Here is a 22,833-nt window from a genome sequence, read left to right on the forward strand (position 1 = left end):
AAATGCACACTGATGTCCGATACCACAGGGTTGTGATCTGTATAACAGTCAGCACCAGGGCACATCTTCACCTGATTCACTCCATTCCTGTATCGATTGGGTACTGAAATATAGTCAATTTGGTTTTTTACTGAACTATCAGGACTGGTCCATGTGTACAGTCTCCGTTTTGGCAGACTGTACCAGGTGTTCGCAATCATTAGTTTGTTAGCTTTTGTAAATTCAACCAGTCTTACTCTGTGGTCGTGTCTTTCCCCAAGCCCGAAGGGTCCTACAGTCAAAACTTCTCTTGCGCAGCCAACTTTGGCATTAAAATCACCAAGAATCACAGTTGCTTCATTGTTTTCTAGTAATTTTCATTAGCTTTTCAACTTCTCTGTAGACCATATTGACTTCATCATCGTCATAGTCCGTGGTTGGCATATAGACCTGTATGACGTTAATGTCAAATGGTTTAGCCAAGATTTTAATCATCACTCTTTTGTTAATGGATACACTGCCTTTGATAGTTCTCGCTGTTTCCTTGTCTACCAAAATCCCAACTCCGTGCTTACATTCACTTCCTCTTGAACAGATCAGTTGGTAGCCATCATCCCTTTTGAGCCATCCCCCCCGTCCATCTCGTTTCACATCGTCGGAGTATGTTTATCTTCAGTCTTTTCATTTCCATAACCACATTTTCTAGTTTACCTCATATAAGAAGAGATCTAATATTCCACGTAGCGATCCTAACATGATTATAGAGGCCTTCACCAAAAGGTAAAGGATATGACGAAATTAAAGGGGACTGTGCCATCAACTGGGTGTATCGAAGACAGTAGTGGTAATCCATGGTATGAAAAAGAAGAGATCATGGACAGATGGGTTGAGTACATCTCAGAATTATTTGAAGACAGCAGGATTAAGGATTTATCAGAATTAAATCAAATGACTAATCAACCTAAAATATTGATGTCAGAGATGGAAAGTGTGATTTGGAGTCTAAAAGTCAGAAAGACGGCCGCTGAAGATAAGATTTCCACTGGAATTCTGAAACCACTTGGTCCGAAGGGAAAAACGAACCTTTTAGCGATATTAAACAACAGTTATATGACAGAAATCTTCCGGAGGACTTTCTCAAATCGGTATTTATCACCTTACCAAATAAGCCAAGGACGATAAAATGCAATGAACACAGGACAATAAGCATAATGTCTCACTGCGTCAACCTACTGTTGAAAATAGTGTTCCGCAGAATGAAAGGTACAATCAGCAATGAAATTGGAGAAACATAGTTTGGTTTTCATAAAGGCTCAGGAACAAGGGAAGGAATATTTGCGATGAGAAACATCATGGAGAGATGCATTGAGGCACAAAAAAACATCGACTTAAGCTTTATTGACTATGAAAAGGCTTTTGATAAAGTAAGACATGAGAAAGTAATAGAGGTACTGAACAACTACGATCTGGAAAGTGGCGGTCTGGGTAGAAAATGAGACATCACCATGGGCATGTATTAAACGAGGCATAAGGCAAGGCTGTGTTGGATCGCCAGATTTGTTCAACCTCTACGGAGAATGGATTTTTCAGGAATGCGACCATCAGGAGACAAGTATTCCAATCGGAGGCCGGAGGGTGGATAATATTAGGTATGCGTACGACACCGAGTTGTTAGCTGACAGCGAATGCGAACTGCAAATTATGCTGAATAAAGTGAATGAGAAAAGCCTTGACTACAGACTTAAAATCAACTCTAAGAAAACAAATTCGATGGTGGTAAGCAAAACAAACAATAAAGACTCATTCATGATGGTATTGTTACAAGTGAATGGACAAGACATTGAACAGGTGTGAAAGTTTGATTATCTTGGCAGTTGTCTGACAGATGACAGGAGATGTGAAGTTGAGATCAGAAGGAGGTATGGCTAAGACCCAGTTCATGAAGCTAAAAGATCTACTATGCAATCGGAAGGTAGACATCCAAAGTAGAATCCGCTTCCTCGAGTGTTACGTATGGTCAGTGCTGAGGTATGGATCAGAAACATGGACCCTGAAGAAGGATGACATGAAACGAATTAATGCTTTTGAAGTGTGGTGCTATCGACAAATGTTGAAGGTCAGCTGGGTAGAGGAAGTTTCAAATGAGAGAGTTTTGTCCGAAGCTGATAGACCACAGATATTGCTGGAGAAGATTATGAAGTTAAAGGTTGTTTATTGTGGACATGTTATGCAGAGAGATAACATCTTGTCGGACTTGCTATATGGAAAGGTAGAGGGAAAGAAAGGAAGAGGAAAGCAAAGAACAACATGGCTGGATAACATCAAGGATTGGACCAAGCTGGACAAGACTGGGGATGTTGTGGACAAGTGTCAGGACAGAGCAGCATGGAGGGAAACCGTCCATCAACTGGAAATTCCAGATGTGACCTAATGACAACGACTCCACTCTTCAAGAAGGAAGGGAGGCAGAAGAAAGGAAATTATAGGCCAGTTAGCCTGACCTCAGTGGTTGGGAAGATATTGGAGTCAATTATCAAGAAAGAGGTCTCAAGGTACTTGGAGGCACATCCTAAAATAGGCCAAACTCAGCATGATTTCCTTAAGGGAAAATCTTGCCTGACAAATCTGTTGGAATTCTTTGAGGAAATAACAGGCAGGATAGACAAAGGAGAATCGATGGATGTTTTATACTTTGATTTTCAGAATGCCTTTGACAAGGTGCCACACATGAGGCAGCTTAACAAGTTAAGAGCCCATGGTATTATAGGAAAGATACTAGCAAGATAGAGTAGGAGGCAAAGAGTAGGAATAAAGGGAGCCTTTTCTGACTGGCTGCAGTAACTAGCGGTGTTCTGTAGGGGTTAATGTTGGGACCATTTCTTTTTATGTTTATCAAGACTCCATCAGACTTTGCCTGAAATACACCCACTGACCTGGCCTCCACAGCCACCTGTGGCAACAAATTCACTCACTCACCACTCTCTGGCTTAAGAAATTCCTCCTTATTTCCATTCTAAATGGGTGTCCCTCTACTCTGAGGTTGTGTCCTCTGGTCCTAGACTCCCCCCCACTATAGGAAACATGCTCTCCACATCCACTCTACCTAGGCCTTTCAACATCTGATAGATTTCAATAAGATTCCCTCCTTCTTCTAAAATTCCAGTGAGTACAGGCCCAGAGCCATCAAACGCTCCTCATATGATAAGCCTTTCATTTTCGGAAACATGAGCCTCGCTTCAACCCATTCCTATTTCAGCACATCTTTTCTTAGATAACAAGCTCAAAGCTGCTCACAATACTCCAAGTGAAGCCCCACCAGTGCCCTATAAAACCTCAGCATTACATCCCCGCTTTTACATTCCAGTCCTCTTAAAATGAATGCAAAATTTGCATTTGCCTTCCTTATCACCCACTCAGCCTGAAAATTAACCCCTAGGGAATCCTGGAAGAGAACTCCGAAATCCTTTTGCACCTCAGACTTTTAAAATTTCTCCCCTTTTAGAAACACCTTTTTATTCCTTCTACCAAAGTGCATGACCATACACTTCCCAACACTGTATTCCATCTGTTTTCTTTCATTCCTTGAGAGATTTCAAAGATTAAAGTGAATTTATTGTCAAAATATATATATTTCACCATTTACTATCTCGAGGTTCACTTTATTGTGGGCATACTCAATAAATCCATAATAAAATCAATGAAAGACCACATCAACTGTGGATTCGACCAGTGTGCAAAAGACAACAAGCTTTGGAAATAAAAACAGAAAGAAAGAATAATTAATTGAATGATTGATAGGTAGATTAAATAAATAAATAAATAAGCAAGCAAGCAAGCAATAAATATCAAGAACGTTAGATGAACAGTCCTTGAAAGTGAGTCCATAGTCTGTGGGAACATTTCTGAGATGAAGCAAGTGAAACTGAGTGAAGTTATCCCCTTTGATTCAAGAGCCTGATGGTTGAGGGTTAATAACTGTTCCTGAACCTGGTGGTGTGAATCCTGAGGTTCCTGCACCTTCTTCCTGATGGCAGCAGTGAGAAGAGAGCATGGCCTGGGTGGTGGGGGTCCCTGATTATGGTTGCTAGTTCCCTGTGACAACACTGTTTAGATGTGCTCAGTGGTGGAAAGGGCTTTACCTGTGATGGACTGAGCTATATCCACTAATTTTTGTAGGATTTTCCATTCAAGGGCATTGATACTGCCATACCAATTTTCAATTTTGTTAATTTTGAAAGAAGTTGAGTTTAAAGGTCCCCTCCCCCCAAAAAAATCAAGAATTGCTTTTTTTAAAACTTTTTTGATAAATTGGTTTTGATACTGTTAAGTGAAGAATTAATCTAATATTGATTAGTATGTGCAGCTTGTAGTTATTGCGAAGTGGAGACTGGAATAGAAGTGAAGAAAGCAGGAAATATATTCAGGAAAAGGAAGATATTTATGCAAATAAAGCTGTCAAATTATCTCAGTTCATCTTAGAGAGAGCTAACAATTATTATGACAAGTTAATCTAGGAGTGCATGTTCTTGAAATACAGAGTAACTGTTAAATAGAATGGAATAGACACTAATGAAACTGGAATGAAAGGCAACTGCACACATGAGCTTAATGTCACAGAGAGGATAATATGCAGACAGAGACAGACAGACAGAGGAGGGAAGACCAAGCCTCCAAAGAGCCTGATATTATATTGAGCAGCTACAATCAGCAGCAACTTTATTACATACCCAGTGCACTTAATCAAGTGGCCACTCAGTGTATGTCCACGGCCTACTGCTGCTGTAGCCCACCTACTTCAAGGCTTGATGTGTTGTGTATTCAGAGATGCTGTAACGCGTGGTTATTTGAGTTACTGTCGCCTTCCTGTCAGCTTGGACCAGTCTGGCCACTCTCCTCTGACCTCTCTCATTAACAGGGCATTTTCACCCACAGAACTGCCACTCATTGGGTGTTTTTTTGTTAATCGCACTATTCTCTGTATACTCATGAAAATCCCAGGAGATCAGCGGTTTGTGAAATACTCAAAACACCACCAACAATCTTTCCGCAGTCAAAGTCACTTAGATCATATTTCTGCCCCATTCTGAACAACAACTGAACCTCTTGACCATGTCTGCATGCTTTTATGCATCGAGCTGCTGCCACATGATTGGCTGATTGGATATTTGCATTAACAAGCAGGTGTACAGATGTACCTAATGCGGTGACCACTGAGTGTATATCCTGATTACAAAGGCCTGTCGATTAATATGTAGCTAACTACGTGCTACCAATTATATCAATTCACCAACTGTAAAATATCAGTGTAATCGTCTAACCTGACAGCTGCACTGAATGGAACTGAACCAGACTGCGGCTGCATGTCTCAATGAACTGAAACATATCAGACTGAATGCAGTTAACACAATATAAATGTGTCTTAACACACAGTTATTGCATTACTTGCGATGGTTACACTGATAATCACAGTCTTTGTATGTGCTGGCTGTTTGGGGCAGCATGGTGGCATAGTAGTTAGCACAATGCTTTACAGCATCAGCCACCCAGATTCAATTCCCAACACCGCCTGTAAGGAGCTTGAACATTCTCCCTGTGACCATGTTTTCTCCAAGTGCTCCGGTTTCCTCCCACATTCCAAAGACGTACCAGTTGGTTGGTCCTTGTAAATTGTCCTGTGATTAGACTCAGACTAAACTGGGGGTTGCCAGGCAACGTGGCTTAAAGGGCCAGAGGGGCCTCTTCCACACTGTATCTCAATAAATAAATAAATTAAAATAGTATAAAAGAGGTCGGTTAGAAGGAGAAAGAGGAGAGGACATGTACAGAGAGAATTAAAGAGCTGAAGCCTTTAAAAGAAGTTAGTATGGGTACATGGATGCCGGGGGTGGAAGGCTATGGACCCGGAGCAGGTCTATGGGGCAAGGCAGAATAACTGCACTCAACTAGTCACTGAACACAAGTTATGGACTCACTGTCAACGACTCTACAACTCATGTTCTCAGTATTATTTACTTGTTTGTTTGATTACTTATTGTATTTGCACAGATTGTCTTCTTTTGTACATCGACTGCTTGTTAGTCTTTGTGCAGTTTTTCATTTATTCTATTGTATTTCTTTGTTCTACAGAAAATGAATCTCAGGGTAGTATATGGAGACGTACAAGTACTTAGACAAAAGTTTACTTTGAACTTTGAATAACAGTTCGGCATGGATTAGTGAGGCTGAAGAGGCTGTAGGGTTTATAACCCTAAGGCACAGCCACATGCGTGGGGGTGAAGGGAAGTGAAGACCCACAAAAGACCTTATTTCTAAGAGGTTTGCAGGTACGGAGGGATTAGAGTTATAGAGTCATAGAACTGTACAGCACAGAGTAAGCCCTACCTAGTTCATAGTAAATTTATTATCAAAGTGCAGATAAGCCTGAGATATTGGAAAAAAATTGTCCTACGGCCAAGCTCATTCATGTCAACCAAGATGTCTGTCCAAGCTAGTCTCATCTGCCTGTATTTGTCCCATAGCTTGTAACACCCGACTCAAGTTCAGATTCGGATTCCTTTGCCACATGTATATTGAAACGTGCCAGTCAGTGGTGTAGTGGCATCAGCACTGGTCTTCGAGGTGAGTGGTCCCGGGTTCGAATCCGGCCAGCCCTTCCATGCTTTCCATCCGTGCTGGATTGAGCATCGAACTAGCAACTCGGCCTCATAAAAAACAGTCAAAAGCTAAAGAAATGGCCAGGTTGCCACCCGATGCTGACCAAGGCGTGGAGAGGAACAATATTGAAAGACATAGCGAAATGCATTGTTTGCATTGACAACCAGTACAGGCTAAGGATGTGTTGGGGGCAGCCCACAAGTTTCATCTCACATTCTGGTGCCAATGTTTTGGTTCAGTCATAAACTAGCTGACATTGAGATTCTGTGACATTGAAAGCAAAGGTTCTGTTATACTTAAAGAAAAGATAAAGATTATATTTATTTGTCACATATACATAAAAGCATACAGTGAAATGCATTATTTTGCACCAAATCGTATCAGTGAGGATGGTGCTGGGCAGCCCACCAGTAGCCTGATCCCTTTCTTGAGCAGAAATCTGTTCATGCAGCTCACTTTCCATAAGTGAGTCATATATGGAGCCATCTGTATTTCTGAACAAGTGGATCACCGAGGTTTTACTGTACTGAGAGAGCATTATTTGTCACATGTATGTCGAAACATACAATGAAGTGTGCTGTTTGTGTTAACAACCAACACAGTCCAAGGACATGCTGGGGGCAGCCCACAAGTGTCACCATGCTTCCAGCACCAACATAGCATGCCCACAACTCACTAACCCTAACCCATACACGTCTTTGAAATGTGGGAGCGAAGTTGTCGTCGTCATCGTGGCTACCCCTCGAGGTCAAGGATCATGGTCTTCGTTCTGAAGACACCTGTGTGTGTATTTGTTTAATGTGTACCTGATGTTGCACTCCAAGAAGCACACAATACTTCACAAATCAACCAACTGATTCCAATGGCATGGAAGCCATGACGACTGGAGCTGATGGATTTTTTGCAGCCTTCATCCGCCTTCACAGCCATCGAGTTCGAAGTAACTTCATCCGCCTGTTCCACCGTTGAGGTCTTGGTTGGATTGTTCTTTGTCAGGTACCTCACCCTCGACCTTACCACCATGGGTGACCCTACCAGGAGCATAGCTCCAGATGGCATTGGGAGCAAAGTGGAGCACCTGGAGGAAACTAACGCAGACACGGGAAGAATATTTACAAACTCCTCATTGGCATTGGTGGGAATTGAAGCCTGAATGGTGATCGTTGACTCATGCTTTAAAGCAATTGAACTCACCACCCCACTGGTTTTAGATCTTTATCTCAAAGATCAAATTTCAAAAGTAAATTTTATTATCATAGTACATATATATCACCACATACAATCCTGTGATTCATTTTCCTGTGAGCATACTTAACAAATCTATAGAACAGTAACTATAACAGGATCAGTGAAAGATCAACCAGAATGCTGAAGACAACAAACTGTGCAAATACAAATATAGATAAATAGCGATCTTCTTCTCTTCGGCTGTCCATTGATTTTGATGTTGACTGTGCTGAGAGTTTAGTCTCTGCAGGCACGTTTATGGGCCACAAGACCAGCATTGGATCGGCACTGTCTCCCACATCAGTTGCATTTGTGATTTGACTGGTCTAGCACCGAATGTCTGCGTTCCTGACCTGCTTCATATTTCTTCAGCCTTTTCTCCTCGATGGCTGGGATAAATAGCAATAAGTATATAGGACATGAGCCGGCTGGACTTTGGGGCGGAAGGTCCTGAGTTCGAATCCAACTGGCTCCTGTGCACACTTTCCATCTGTGCTGGGTTGAGCATCGATCTAGCAACTCAACCTGTAGAAATTGCCTGCTACAGAAACATCAACAGCAAAAAGTTGATGGCCTATGCTCTTTCGTGAGTTTAAAGGCAGGAGGAGAAGATGGTGGCGCGACGCAGCGCACGCAGCTCTCCGGTGAAATGATATCGTATTTGTAAGTAGGATGCCGTGCACAATTCTGATTTGATGGAGACAGACGTGAGAAGCAGAGGAACATCTGGAGAAATTTCTGAAATGCCCGGTTCGCTGCCGCTGCTACTGTGCGATCGAGAATCTCCAGAAGGAAGGCCCCAAAATCCCTGGCTTTGCCTGCTGCTGGCGACCGAGGCTGGGGTTGAAGCGTTCGGCAGAGATGGTGCTCGCTACTTGGTGTCAGAGGGCTGATCGGAGCTCGAAGTTTTTGGATGACTCAGAGTCGGACTGTGGTCGGGCATGGCAGAGAGAGTTTTCTTCCGTCTGCGTGAGATGTGGGACTTTCAAGAGACTTTGAACTTTTTTTATTGTGCCCATGGCCTGTTCTTCAAGTTATGGTATTGTTGCACTATTGTAACTATATGTTATAATCATGTGGTTTTTGTTAGTTTTTCAGTCTTGGTCTGTCCTGTGTTTCTGTGATATCACACCGGAGGAATATTGTATCATTTCCTAGTGCATGCATTACTAAATGACAATAAAAGAGGACTGCGTGTCCTCATAATCTAATAACTTAATCTAATTTCTTCTTCTTTCTTCTTATATAGAACATGAGGTGAAGTGTCCTTCAAAGTTGTGGGAATATTTCAGTGATGAGGCAAGTGAATTTGAGTGAAGTTATGCCCTCTGGTTCAAGAGCCTGATGGTTGTAGGATGGTTGTAGGAACCTGGTGGTGTGGGTCCCAAGGCTCCTGAACCTCCTTCCTGATGGCAGCAGTGAGAAGAGAGCATGTCCTGGGTGGTGGGTGGTCTCTGATGATGAATGCTGCTTTCCTGCAACAGCGTTTCATGTAGATGTGCTCATGGTGAGTGTGCAACTTTTTATTTCTATAAGAAATAGGTCTACTAACTTTCAAATGTTCACTTAAATTGTATTACCACACGTTTAGGCCAAAATGGTTTATAGCCTATGAAATACACAGAAGACAAATTGCAAGGAGCAAGGAATTACAAACAAAAATGAGATGAATAACCAATAAAGATGTTTCAACAATGTTGATTGACGGATGAGCGGTGGTCAGGTTGGAGACCCTCTGCTCCGCTAAGTGTCACCCTACTTCTAGCACCAACATAGCATGCCCACAACTTACTAATCATAACCGTACATCTTTGGAATGTGAGAGCAAACTGGAGCACCCAGAGGAAGCCTACACAGTCACAGGGAGAACATGGAAACTCCTTATAGATAGTGACAGGAATTGAATCACCAAGTTATCGCTGCCACTGTATATCATTGCACTAACCACTGCTCTACTGTGCAGCCTGTGGTAATTCATATTCTGATATAAGTAATATGAATCAGTGAACTTCAATATTTAAATTAAACTCTACTCGGATCAGGTCATTCTAGGCAGCGTCATCATCATCATTATGTGCTGTGTTGTATGACGTGGGCGATCATGGTCTTTCCATGACAATGTTGTCCTTGGCAAATTTTTCTACAGAAGCGATTTGCCATTGCCTTCTTCTGGGCAGTGTCTTTACAAGATGGGTGACCCCAGTCATTATCACTACTCTTCAGGGATTGTCTGCCTGGTGTCAGTGGTCACATGACCAGGACGTGTGATCTGCACCAGCTGCTCACACGACCATCCACCACCTGCTCCATGGCTTCACGTGACCCTGATCAGGGGCTGAGCAGGTGCTACACCTTGCCCAAGGGTGACCTGCAGGCTAGCTGAGGGGAGCAGCACCTTACCCCTTTATTGGTAGAAACTTATCTCCACCCTGCTACCCAGTATTTAAATAAAAGTCTTCGATTAACTTAATCAGGTCATTTTAGGCAGCATTATCAGTGGAGAGTGATGCACTGATTAAAGCTAAAAGTTGTTGTGTTGTCAAATGAAGTGAATGAAATACATGAGGACATAATTTTGAGGTGATGGGAGGAAAGTATGTCAGAGATCGTGGAGATGTGAGGAGAAAGATCTTAACTACAGATATATAAGATAAGAGGCATAGGTGGAGTGGACAGTCAGAGACTCTTCACAAAAAGCATTTAATACCATCATTCCCACAACCCTGATTGAGAAGTTACAGAACTGGGGCCTCTGTACCTCCCTCTGCAATTAGATCCTCGACTCCCTAACTGGAAGACCACAATCTGTGCGGATTGCCGATAACATCTCCTCCTCCTGACAATCAACACTGGTGCACCACAGGGGTGTGTGCTTAGCCCACTGCTCTACTCTCTCTATACCCATGACTATGTGGCTAGGCATAGCTCAAATACCATCTATAAATTTGCTGATGATACAACCATTATTGTTATAATCTCAGGTGGTAACGAGAGGACAAACAGGAGTGAGATATGCCAACTAGTGGAGTGGTGTCACAGCAACAACCTGGCACTCAACATCAGTAAGACAAAAGAGCTAACTGTGGGGTTCAGGAAGGGTAAGATGAAGGAACACATACCAAACCTCATAGAGGGATCAGAAGTGGAGAGAGTGAGCAGTTTCAAGTTCCTGGGTGTCAAGGTATCTGAGGACCTAACCTGGTCCCAATATATCGTTGCAGTTATAAAGAAGATAAGACAGCAACTGTACTTCATTAGGAGTTTGAAGAGATTTGGTATGTCAACAAATGCACTCAAAAACTTCTATAGATGTACCATGGAGAGCATTCTGACAGGCTGCATCACTGTCTCATATGGCGGTCTACTGCACAGGACCAAAAGGAGCTGCAGAGGGTTGTAAATCTAGTCAGCCCCATCTTGGGTACTAGCCTACAAAGTACTCAGGACATCTTCAGAAAGGCAGTGTCCATTATTAAGGACCTCCAGCACCCAGGGCATGCCCTTTTCTCACTGTTACCATCAGGTAGGAGGTACAGAAGCCTGAAGGCACACACTCAGCAATTCAGGAACAGCTTCTTCCCCTCTGCCATCCAATTCCTAAATGGACTTTGAACCAGTCAACACTACCTTGTTTTTTAATACTGTATATATTATTTGAGTTTTTGCACCATTTTAATCTATTCAATATATGTATACTGTAATTGATTTACTTATTTATTATTATTTTATAATTTTTTTTCTTCTTCTTCTATATTATGTATTGCATTGAACTGCTGCTGCTAAGTTAACAAATTTCACGACACATGCCAGTGATAATAAACCTGATTCTGATTCTGAAAATCAGCAGATGCTGGAAATCCAGGCAACACACACAAAATGGTGAAGGAACTCAATAGGCCAGGCAGAAGCTATGGAAAAGAGCGCAGTCGACATTTCATAGAAACGTAGAAACCCTACAGCATAATACAGGCCCTTCGGCCCACAATGCCGTGCTGAACATGTCCTTACCTGAGAAATTACCTAGGGTTACCCATAGCCCTCTATTTTTCTAAGCTCCATGTACCTATCCAGGAGTCTCTCAAAAGACCCTATCACATCCGCCTCCACCACCGTCACCAGCAGCCCATTCCATGCACTCACCAATCTCTGCATAAAAAACTTACCCCTGACATCGCCTCTGTACCTACTTCCAAGCACCTTAAAACTGTGCCCTCTCATGCTAGCCATTTCTGCCCTGGGAAAAAGCCTCTGACTATCTACAAGATCAATGCCTCTCATCATCATATACACCTCCATCGGGTCACCTCTCATCCTCCGTCTCTCCAAGGAGAAAAGGCCAAGTTCTGAACTGAGCACAGTACTCCAAGTGGGGTCTGACCAGGGCCCTGTATAGCTGCAACATTACTCCTCAGCTCTTAAATTCAATCCCACGATTGATGAAGGCCAACGTACCTTAACCACAGACACAACCATTCGGGCCGAGACCCTTCAGCAGGACTGTACCTTTTTCCACAGGTGCTGCCTGGCTTGCTGAGTTCCTCCAGCATCATGTGTGGGTAGCCAGAGACTCTTATCGAGGACGGAAATGACTAATTAAGGAGGTATAATTTTAAGCCTCCAATCTGATAGCATGAATATTGATTTCACCTTCCATTAATAAAACATTTTCACTCCCCTTCCCCTCTTCCTCTTTTCCCCACCCTAGCCTCTTACTTCTTTTCACCTGCCTCTTTCCACCCCCTGGTTCCCTCCTGCTTCCCTTTCTCCTATGCTCCATTCTCCCCTCCTATCAGATTCCTTCCTCTCCAGCCCTTTACCTCTCCCACCCACCTGGAATGACCTATCACCTTCTAGCTGTCCTCCTTCCCCTCCCCCCACCTTTTTATTCTGCATCCTCCTCCTGCCTTTCCAATCCTGAAGTAGAGTGTTGGCCTGAAATATTGAACTGTTTATTCACTTCCATAGATGCTGCCTGACCTGCTGAGTTCCTCCAGCACTTTGTGTGTGTCATTTATAATTTTCAAGTGATTGGAAGAAAGTATTGGGGCGATGGCAGTGGTAGGTATTTGACACAGAGGGTGGTGGGTGTGTGGAACACCCTGCTAAGGGTGGTAGTAGAGTCAGATATATTAGAAACATTTAAAAGACTCCTCTTAGGTACTTGGATGATAGAAAAATGGAGGGCTATGTAGGATGGAAGCATTAAATTGATCTTAGTGTAGGTTAAAAGGTCAGCACAACATTGTGGGCTGAAGGGCCTGAACTGAGCTGTAATGCTCAATGTTCTGAGAATGTGACTATTGCTGTGGGTGTGCATGTTTGCCTTTAATATGGAATAATGCTTTTCAACACTTATCATTACGTTAATGGTGATAACAACAGTTACTATAAGAGTGATTGAATAAATATACTTTTTATCTATGAAAACCGTGAGTATTTGATTCAGTCCTGATGAAGGGTCTCAGCCAAAAACTGTGACTCTCCATAGATGCTGCCTGACCTGCTGAGTTCCTCCAGCATTTTGTGTGTACTGATCCAGATCTCCAGCACCTGCAAAATCTCTTGTGCATTTAATACATTTCCACATTGTACACTATGTGCACCATCTTTGTGCACTACCATGAATCGCAATATTCTTTGCTCTCCCTAATTGCAAAACTTATTTAATTTTATATGTTATATATACTGTGTGTACATATATGTATAACTGTAATATATTTTTTATTATGTATTACAATGTACCACTGCTGCAAAACAGCAATTTTCACCACAAATGCCAGTGATATTAAACCTGGTTCTGATTCTGATTTTGATTCATTGTTACACCTGTAAGAGTTACCTTCATAAAAGGAAAGACAGGGCAGTTTAAGTCCATAAAAGCAAGATGACTGAACATCTAGAAGGAGAATCTGATGCCATTGCTGAGCTATGATCTATATTATACACAGCTTCGTGCACACTTAAAAGGAACTAAAATGACCAACATTAAAAGGACCCACCACACTGTGCAATGTCTCACTTATAGTCAGCAATAACTTGTTTAGATTTTTCCAGAAGCTTGTCTAACATTGCATGAGCATATAAGGAGTGAGTAATGCTTCTCAAAGTGAAGGGAGCAGTTTTAGATGACGTTATGAACTGTGTGAGTGCTCTCTTGGTGTAGTCCTGATTCTGGGGTAAAATACATCTGCCTATGTTCAACGCAATTCTGTCATTATGGCTGGAGAAAAAAGCCATTCAGCCCATTGAATCTGTTCCACCATTCAATGGGATCATAGCTGAACTAACATTTCTCAAGGACAAAGGATCAATTTTATTCACCATATACATTTACATAGAATCATAAAGCTATTGAACACTACAGCACAGAATCAGCCCTTTGGCCCATCTAATCTGTGCCGAACTATTAATCTGCCTAGTCCCATTGACCTGCACCCAGACAATAGCCTTCCATGTCCCTCCCTTCCACGTACTTATCCAAATTTCTCTTAAGTGTTGCAATGAAATGCGCATACACCACTTCTGCTGGTAGTTCGTATTAGCAACTTACCGTGGTGTGTTGGTGTGAAGGCAACAAAAAAAGAACATTCAACAATAATTATAAGACTAAAGAATTATAAAGGTTAAACAGCCCACACACAAAATGCTGGAGGAACTCAGCAGGCCAGGCAGCATCTATGGGAACGAGTACAGTCTGAATGGTTTCATGCTGAAACGTTGACTGTTTACTCTTTTCCATAGATGCTGTTTGGCCCGGTGAGTTCCTCCAGCATTTTGTGTGTGTTGCCAGCATCTGCAGATTTTCTCTTGTTTATAAAGGCTAAAGGATGGATATGAAATAAAATGTACATGAATACATAAACACCATCATGTATTTACAATATAAATACATTATAAAAAGAGGCTTAAAATGTTTACAATGCCATGTAGGGACTGAAATAATAGATAGAGGGGTGGGGGAGGCTAACCAAAAGAGTTGATCAGATTAACTGACTGGGAGAAGAAACTTTCAAAATGGCATGGCTTTTATTTTAATAGCTCCATAGTATTTTCCAGAAGGAAGCTTCTCCCCCCACACTTCCTGATTTCCGCAGGGATCGCTCCCTATGCGACTCCCTTGTCTATTCATCCCTCCCCACTGATCTCCCTCCTGGCACTTATCCTTGCAAGTGGAACAAGTGCTACCTACACCTGCCCCTATACCTCCTCCCTCCCTCACAACCATCCAGGGTCCTAAACAGTCCTTCCATGTGAGGCGACATTTCACCTATGAGTCTGTTGGGGTCATGTACTACGTCTAGTGCTCCCATCGTGGCCTCCTATATATTAATGAGACCTGACGTAGATTAGGAGACCGTTTCACTGAGCACCTACACTCCGACTGCCAGGAAAAGTGGGATTTCCCAGTGGCCGCACACTTTAATTCCATTTCCCATTCCCATTCCAACATGTCAGTCCACAGCAAATCTACTGTCTTGATGAGGCCACTCTCAGGTTCGAGGAGCAACAGTTTATATTCCATCTGGGTAGCCTCCAACTTGATGGCATGAACATCAATTTCTGAAACTTCTAGTAATGCCCCCACTCCTTCACCATTCCCTATCCCCCATTCCCTGTCTCACCTTATCTCCTTACCTGCCCATCACCTCCCACTGGTGCTCTATCCCCTTTCTTTCTTCCATGTCCTTCTGCCCTTACCTATTAGATTCCCCCTTCTCCAGCCCTGCACCTCTTTCACCAATCGACTCCCCAGCTCTTTACTTCCCACCTCCCCCTCCCGGTTTCACCCATGATATTATGTTTCCTCTTCCCTCCCCCCATCTTCTCACTCTGACTCCTCATCTTTTTCTCTCCAGTCCTGATCATGGGTCTCGGCCCCAAACGTCAACTGTACCCTTTTCCTTTGATGACACCTGGCCTGCTGAGTTCCTCTAGCATTTTGCTCACATTTCTCAACTCCACTTTCCTGCCCTTTCCCCATTTGACCACAAGACCATAAGACATAGGAGTAGGATTAGGCCATTTGGCCCATCGAGACTGCTCTGCCATTCAATCATGACTGTTCCTTTATTTCCCCTCCTCAGCCCCACTCCCTGGCCTTCTCCCCATAACTTTTGATGCCATGGCCAATCAAGAATCTATCAATCTCTGCCTTAAATAAAGTTGGCCTCCACAGCTGCCTGTGGTAACAAATTCCACAAATTCACCATCCTCTGGTTAAAGAAATTTCTCTGCATCTCTGTTTTAAATGGATGTCTGTCTATCCTGAGGTTGTGCCCTCTTGTCCTTAACTCCCTGACTTTGACTTCCCTTGTCAGCCACAGTCGTACTATTTTATCATTTGAGTATTTATTTGTTTTTGGAATACATCTTTCCTGCACCTTCCTCGTTTTTCCCAGAAACTCATGCCATTGCTGCTCTGATGTTATCCCTGCCAGCAGCTCCTTCCTGTTTACTTTGGCCAACTCCTCTCTCATACCACTGTAATTTCCTTTACTCCACTGAAATACTGCTACACCAGTCTTCACTTTCTCCCTATCAAAGTTCAAGTTGAACTCAATCATATTGTGATCACTGTTTTCTAAGGGTTCCTTTACCTTAAGTTCCCTAATTACCTCCTGTTCAATAAATAACATACAATCCAGTATAGCTGATGCCCTAGCAGGCTCAATGACAAACTGCTCTAAAAAGCTATCTCACAGGCATTCAACAAACTCACTCTCTTGAGATCCATTACCACCTTAATTTTCCCAATCTACCTGCATGTTAAAATCTCCCGTGTCTATCATAACTTTGCGCCTTTGACTCCCCTTTTCTAGTTCCTGTTGCAGTCTGTGGTCCACAACTTAGCTATTGCAGTTTCTTAATTCAACTCACAAGGATTCCACATCTTCTGATCCTATGTCATATCTTTCTACTGATTTGATGCCATTCTTTACCAGCAGAGCCACACCACCCCTTCTGCCTACCTTCCTATCCCTCTGATACAACGTGTAACCTTGAACATTCAGCTCCCAGCTACAGTGATCCTTCAGCCACGATTCAGTGATGACCACAACATCATACCTGACAATCTGTAATAGTGCAATAAAATTGTCCACCTTATTTCTTATACTCCGTGAACTGAGAGTTATCACTTTGAGTATTGTATTTTACCCTAAATTTCCTCACTAATGAGGACTCTATCCACCTCAGATTACATTTACTCAGGGATTCTGCCCCCATAAACTCTCTGTGGCAAAGTTTCAAAGATTCACAACCTTCTGAAAGAAAGTCTTCCTCATCTCAGTACAAAATGGAGCCCACCTAGAGTCACAGAACCATGCAGCATGAAAACAGGCCCTTTGGCCTAGCTGGCCCATGGTAACCAAACTAATCATGCCCCATTTGCCTGGATTTTGCCAAAATCCCTCTAAATCAGGGGTTCCCAACCTAGGGTCCATGGACTCCTCGGTTAACGGCATAAAATTTTGGGGACCCGTGCTCCACACATGGGACAATAAGACAAAGAGCAGAATTAGGCCATTCTGTGCATCAAGTCATCATGGCTGAATTATTACCGCTCCCAAACTCATTCTCCTTCCTTCTCCCTTTAACCTTTGACACCTTTCCTGTCCAAATACCATATGACCATAAGACCATATGGTAGCAGAATTAGACCATTTGGCCCATTGAGTCTACTCCACTGTACAATCATGGTTAATCCTTTTTTATCTCCTCCTCAACTCTATTTTCCAACCTTCTCCCTGTAACCTTTGATGCCATGTCCAATCAAGAACCTATCAATCTCTGCCTTAAATACTCCCAACAACATGGCCTCCACAGCTGCACATGGCAACAAATTCCACAAATTCACCACCCTCAGGATAAAGAAATTTCTCCACATCTCTGTTTCGAAAGGGTGCCCCTGTATCCTGAGGCTGTGTCCTCTCGTCCTAGACTCTGCCACCATCCTTTCCATATCTACTCTGTCTAGGTCTTTCAATATTCAAAAGGTTTCAATGAGATCCCTCCTTCATCTGCAAACTTGGCAATAAGCCATTTATTCCATCATCTAAATCATTGATATACAGCATAAAAAGAAGTGGTCCCAACACCAACCCCTGCGGAACACCACTAGTCACTGGCAGCCAACCAGACAAGGATCCTTTTATTCCCACTCACTGCCTTCTTCCAATCATGTTAGTAACTTTCCTGTAATACCATGGGCTCTTGACTTAGTAAGCAGCCTCATGTGTGGCACTTTGTCAAAGGCCTTCTGAAAGTCCAAATATACAACATCCACTGCATCCCCTTTATCTATCCTACTTGTAATCTCCTCAAAGAATTCCAACAGGTTCATCAGGCAGGATTTTCCTTGAAGGAAACCATGCTGACTTTGTACTACCTTGTCCTGTGTCACCAAGTACTCCATCAACTCATCCTTAACAATTGACTCTAACATCTTCCCAACCACTGAGGTCAGGGTACCTGGTCTATAATTTCCTTTCTGCTGCTTTCCTCCTTTCTTAAAGAGTGGAGTGACATTTGCAATTTTCCAGTCCTCTGGCACCATGCCAGAGTCCAATGATTTTTGCAAGTTCATTTTTAATGCCACCACTATCTATAACACTATCTCTTTCAGAACCCTAGGGTGCAGTTCGTCTGGTCTGGGTGACTTATGTACCTTTAGGTCTTTCAGCCTTTTGAGCAACTTCTCCCTTGTTATAGTAACTGCACTCACTTCTCTTCCTTTACATCTGGCATCAACATCAAATACGTTTTAAATAGTATCATTGTACCCAGCTCAAACACTTCCTCTGGCAGCTCATTCCAGAGGAATGGTTGCCCGTCAGGTTTTCATTTAATCTTTTCCCTCTCACCTTTAACCTATGCCCTCTAATCCCTATGCCAATCCTCGGCCCACTTACCCAACTGATAAAGATGCCTAAACATCTTCTCCATTAATGATACCACCGATATTAGTGTCATCTTCACATTTATTACCAAGTAAACAGCATCCATCATCAAGGACTTCCACCATCCAGATCATGCTCCCTTTACATTGATGCCATCAGGAAGAAGGTACAGAAGCCTTAGGTCCCACATGACCAGATTCAGGAACAGTTATTACACTTCAACCATCTGGCTCCTGAACCAGTGAGGATAACCTCACTCAACTCTGAACTGATTCCACAACATATGGATTCACTTTCAAAAGTTCTATAACTTCTGTTCTCAGTATGTATATATGTATGTACCTTTGTGTGTAGTGTTTCATTGATTGTATTCTATTTCTTTGTTCTACTATGAATGCCTGCAAAAAATGAATATCAGTGACATATGCATACATTGACAATAAACTTACTTTGAATTTTAAACTCTGAACATTCAAAGTCATTGATATAAATGACAAATAGTAATGGGGTGTTGAGGGAGGGGTAGCACCTCTGGTGAAGGGGCTTGTCATGTCCACTCTGAGCAGTCAATCACCTTTGGTCCCCACTGAATACTCAGCTCTCACTAAGTAATTGTTTGCATGCGACAGCGACCACATCCCCCATATACCACTTTGACAGGCAGGCTAAAGGAGATGAAGGTAGCCGGCAGGCCTCATACCCCAGTGAGATATGGACAAGCCTGTCCTAGCCTGCAAAGTCAGCTTCTGGTGGACTGGGCAGATGAGATCAACAGCGAGATCCAATGGCCAGAAGGCGGTTCTGCAACACTTCGTGGAAAGTAAAGGGCATGGCAAGGCACAGAACAAGACATAGTCATCCATTGCAACCAGGAAAGTCCCCAGTTGTGATGACTGCTCGTACCACTGGAACCGAACTTCCAAGGTCCAGAGAGTGGAACTGTCCCAGCACAGCAGCTTTTCCACCTTAAAAACTCTCCCACACAGGTTTCTTGTCATAGGGGAGACATAGGGGAGAATTATGCCATTCTGCCCAAGGAATCTGCTCTGCCTTTCCATCATGGGTAATTTATTATCCCTCTCAACCTCATTCTCCTGTCTTTTCCCCATAACCTTTGATGCCATAAGACCATAAGGCATAGGGGCAGAAGGAGGCTATTCAGCCCATTGAGTTTGCTCTGCCATTCAATCATGGGCTGATCCAATTCTTCCAGTCATCCTCACTCCCCTGCCTTCTCCCCATACCCTTTGATGCCCTGGCTAATCAAGAACATATCTATCTCTGCCTTAATTTCACCCAATGACTTGGCCTCCACAGCTGCTTGTGGCAACAAATTTCACAAAATTACCTCCCTCTGACTGATGTAATTTCTCCGCATCTCTTTTCTAAATAGATATCCTTCAATCCTGAAGTCGTGCCCTCTTGTCCTAGAATCCCCTACCATAGGAAGTAACTTTGCTATATCTAATCTGTTCAGGCCTTTTAACATTCGTAATGTTTCTATGAGATTCCTCCTCATTCTCCTAAACTCCAGGGAATACAGCCCAAGAGCTGCCAGACGTTCCTCATATGGTAACCCTTTCATTCCTGGAATCATTCTCATGAATCTTCTCTGAACCCCCTCCAATGTCAGTATATCCTTTCTAAAATAAGGAGCCCAAAACTGCAAACAATATGCCAAGCATGCCCTGACTAATCAGGAAACTATCAACCTCTGCTTTAAATATTCTCAATGTCCTCCACAGCGATCTGCAGCAATGAATTCCACAGATTCTCCACCCTCTGGCTGAAGTAATTTCTCCTCATCTCTGTTCTAAAGGGACAATCCTCTATTCTGATGCTGTGTCCCCTGGTCCTAGACTCCCCAACTACAGGAAACATCCTGTCCATATCCACTCTCTCTAAGTCTTTCAATATCTGGTAGGTTTCAATGAGGTCAAGGAAATTAAATCTTTAGCTCACCTATAATCTTTCTATCAATTACCTTAAAAGAATCCCCCCTCCCTCCCCACTGTCTCAGATTTTGTCCCCCCTTACTAAGGGAAGCCTACATTCTACTCTATCTATGCAACTCATAACTTTATGCACGCTGGTTATCTTTTTCTGTAGTTGACAATGTTTGAGGCAACAGCTGGAACAGGTGACAGGTAGAGGAGCGGTTCGCGAAACGCTATCACAGTGCCAACGACCCAGGTTCAATCCCACTGCTGTCTGTAAGGAGTTTGTACCCTCTCCTCTCTGTAAGGAGTTTGTACCCTCTCCTCCTGACTGCCTCGGCTTCCTTTGAGTGCTCCTGTCTCCTCTCACATTCCAAAGGCGTACAGGTTAGTAGGTTAATTGGTCACATGGGTGTAACAGGCGGTGCCAGCTTGTTTGGCCAGAATGGCTTGTTATCTCGAAAGAAAAGCTCTAGATTTGAAATCTATCTTCAAACATAATTTTCTCTAACCTAGGCAACAACCTCAAATCATTGATGCATCCTCTCCCATGATGAAACTCTCAATGCAACCAATATTTATCAGTCACTTGCCTCTTCAGAAGATATTGATCTTTTTTTTCTTCCCAGAAGTTAGCAAGAAAACAACACGGGTGTCTCCCTATGTCATCTTAAGCAGTTCATTTCAGGTCACATTAAGTATCTTTGGCCCATCTCGCGTGTGCTGAACTGTTATTCGGCTTAGTCCCATCAACCCGCTCTTGGACCATAGCTCTCCACACCCCTCCCATCCACGTACTTATCCAAACTAATCTTAAATGTTGCACTGGCTGCTCATTCCACACTCGTACCACCCTCTGATTGAAGAAGATCACCCCCCCCCCCGCAGGTTCCCCTTAAATATTTCACCTTTCACCCTTAACCCATGATCTCTGGTTCTAGTCTCACCCAATCTCAGTGGGAAAAACCTGCTTACATTTACCCTGTTTATACCCCTAAGTGGCCACACCACTTCAACAAGTGGGCTAAACCAAGTGAGGGTAGTCAGTGGCCTCGTACCCTGGGGAGATAGGGACATGCCTGAGCATACGAAGTTATCTCTGGTGGACTGTACGGATGAGATCCCATGGCTGTGAAGGTGGTACTGCAATGCTCTGTGGAGAGCGAAGGGCACGACAAGGCGTAGGATATGTCATGATCATCCACTGCAACCATGGAAGACCCCAATTTGCGATACTTGTATGTACCACTGGATCTAGACTCCTGAGGTCCAGAGAGTGGAACTGCCCTGGTGTAACAGCTTTTTCACTTTAAAAACTTCCTGCACAGGTTTCCTGTCATCGTCAGACATGATGGACAACCACCACATACCCCTCATAAATTTGTATACTTCTCTCAAACATTCCCTCATTCTTTTATGCTCCGGCAAATAAAGTCCTAACCTATTTGATCTTCCCCTCTAACTCAAATCCTCAAGTCCCAGAAACATCCCTGGAAGGAAGGAGTCAGAAGTTGGATTCAGCCCATTTCCTTTCCAGTCCGGATAAAAGATCTTGGCTCAAAACATCTATTGTGAACAATTTATAAAAGTTGCAACACAACTTCCTGACTCTTGATCTCAGTTCCCTGACTAATATAGGTGAGCTTGCTATTGGCCTTCTTCACTACCCTGTCAATCTGTGTAGCCAGTTTCAAGCAGCTATGGACTTGGTTTCCAACGGTTTTGCTATTAACAGTGAACTGTCTCTTCTCATTTGGCTTTCTGAAGGGCAACACTTCACATTTATTAGGAAGTTCTAATAACTGACGGATACAATTAAGGTTGGTTGGGACAATTCACCTTTAAATCTAGGGAAGATAATCTTCTCCTTCATGGACAGGATCATAGGTCCGTGGCAGTAGGAGGCATGAGGGTCGTTGACCCCCCTCCTAGGTCACCGAGTTAGAGTTTGAGACATGCAGTTCAGGGTCTCGTCATCGACAATACCTGGGGTCAATTACCAAGGACTGAAGGCCCGGAGGCAGCCGGTGCAGGGCTTGGAGACCTGTCTGTGTGCGTCAGCGGGTGAGTGGGATGAAGGAGAGGCACTTGTTTTGGAGTTGTTGCTTTATTGTCGTGTTGCTCTTGTTGTTGCTTGT

This window comes from Mobula hypostoma, chromosome 2, assembly GCF_963921235.1.
Source record: "Mobula hypostoma chromosome 2, sMobHyp1.1, whole genome shotgun sequence".
Taxonomy (NCBI): Eukaryota; Metazoa; Chordata; class Chondrichthyes; order Myliobatiformes; family Myliobatidae; genus Mobula; species Mobula hypostoma.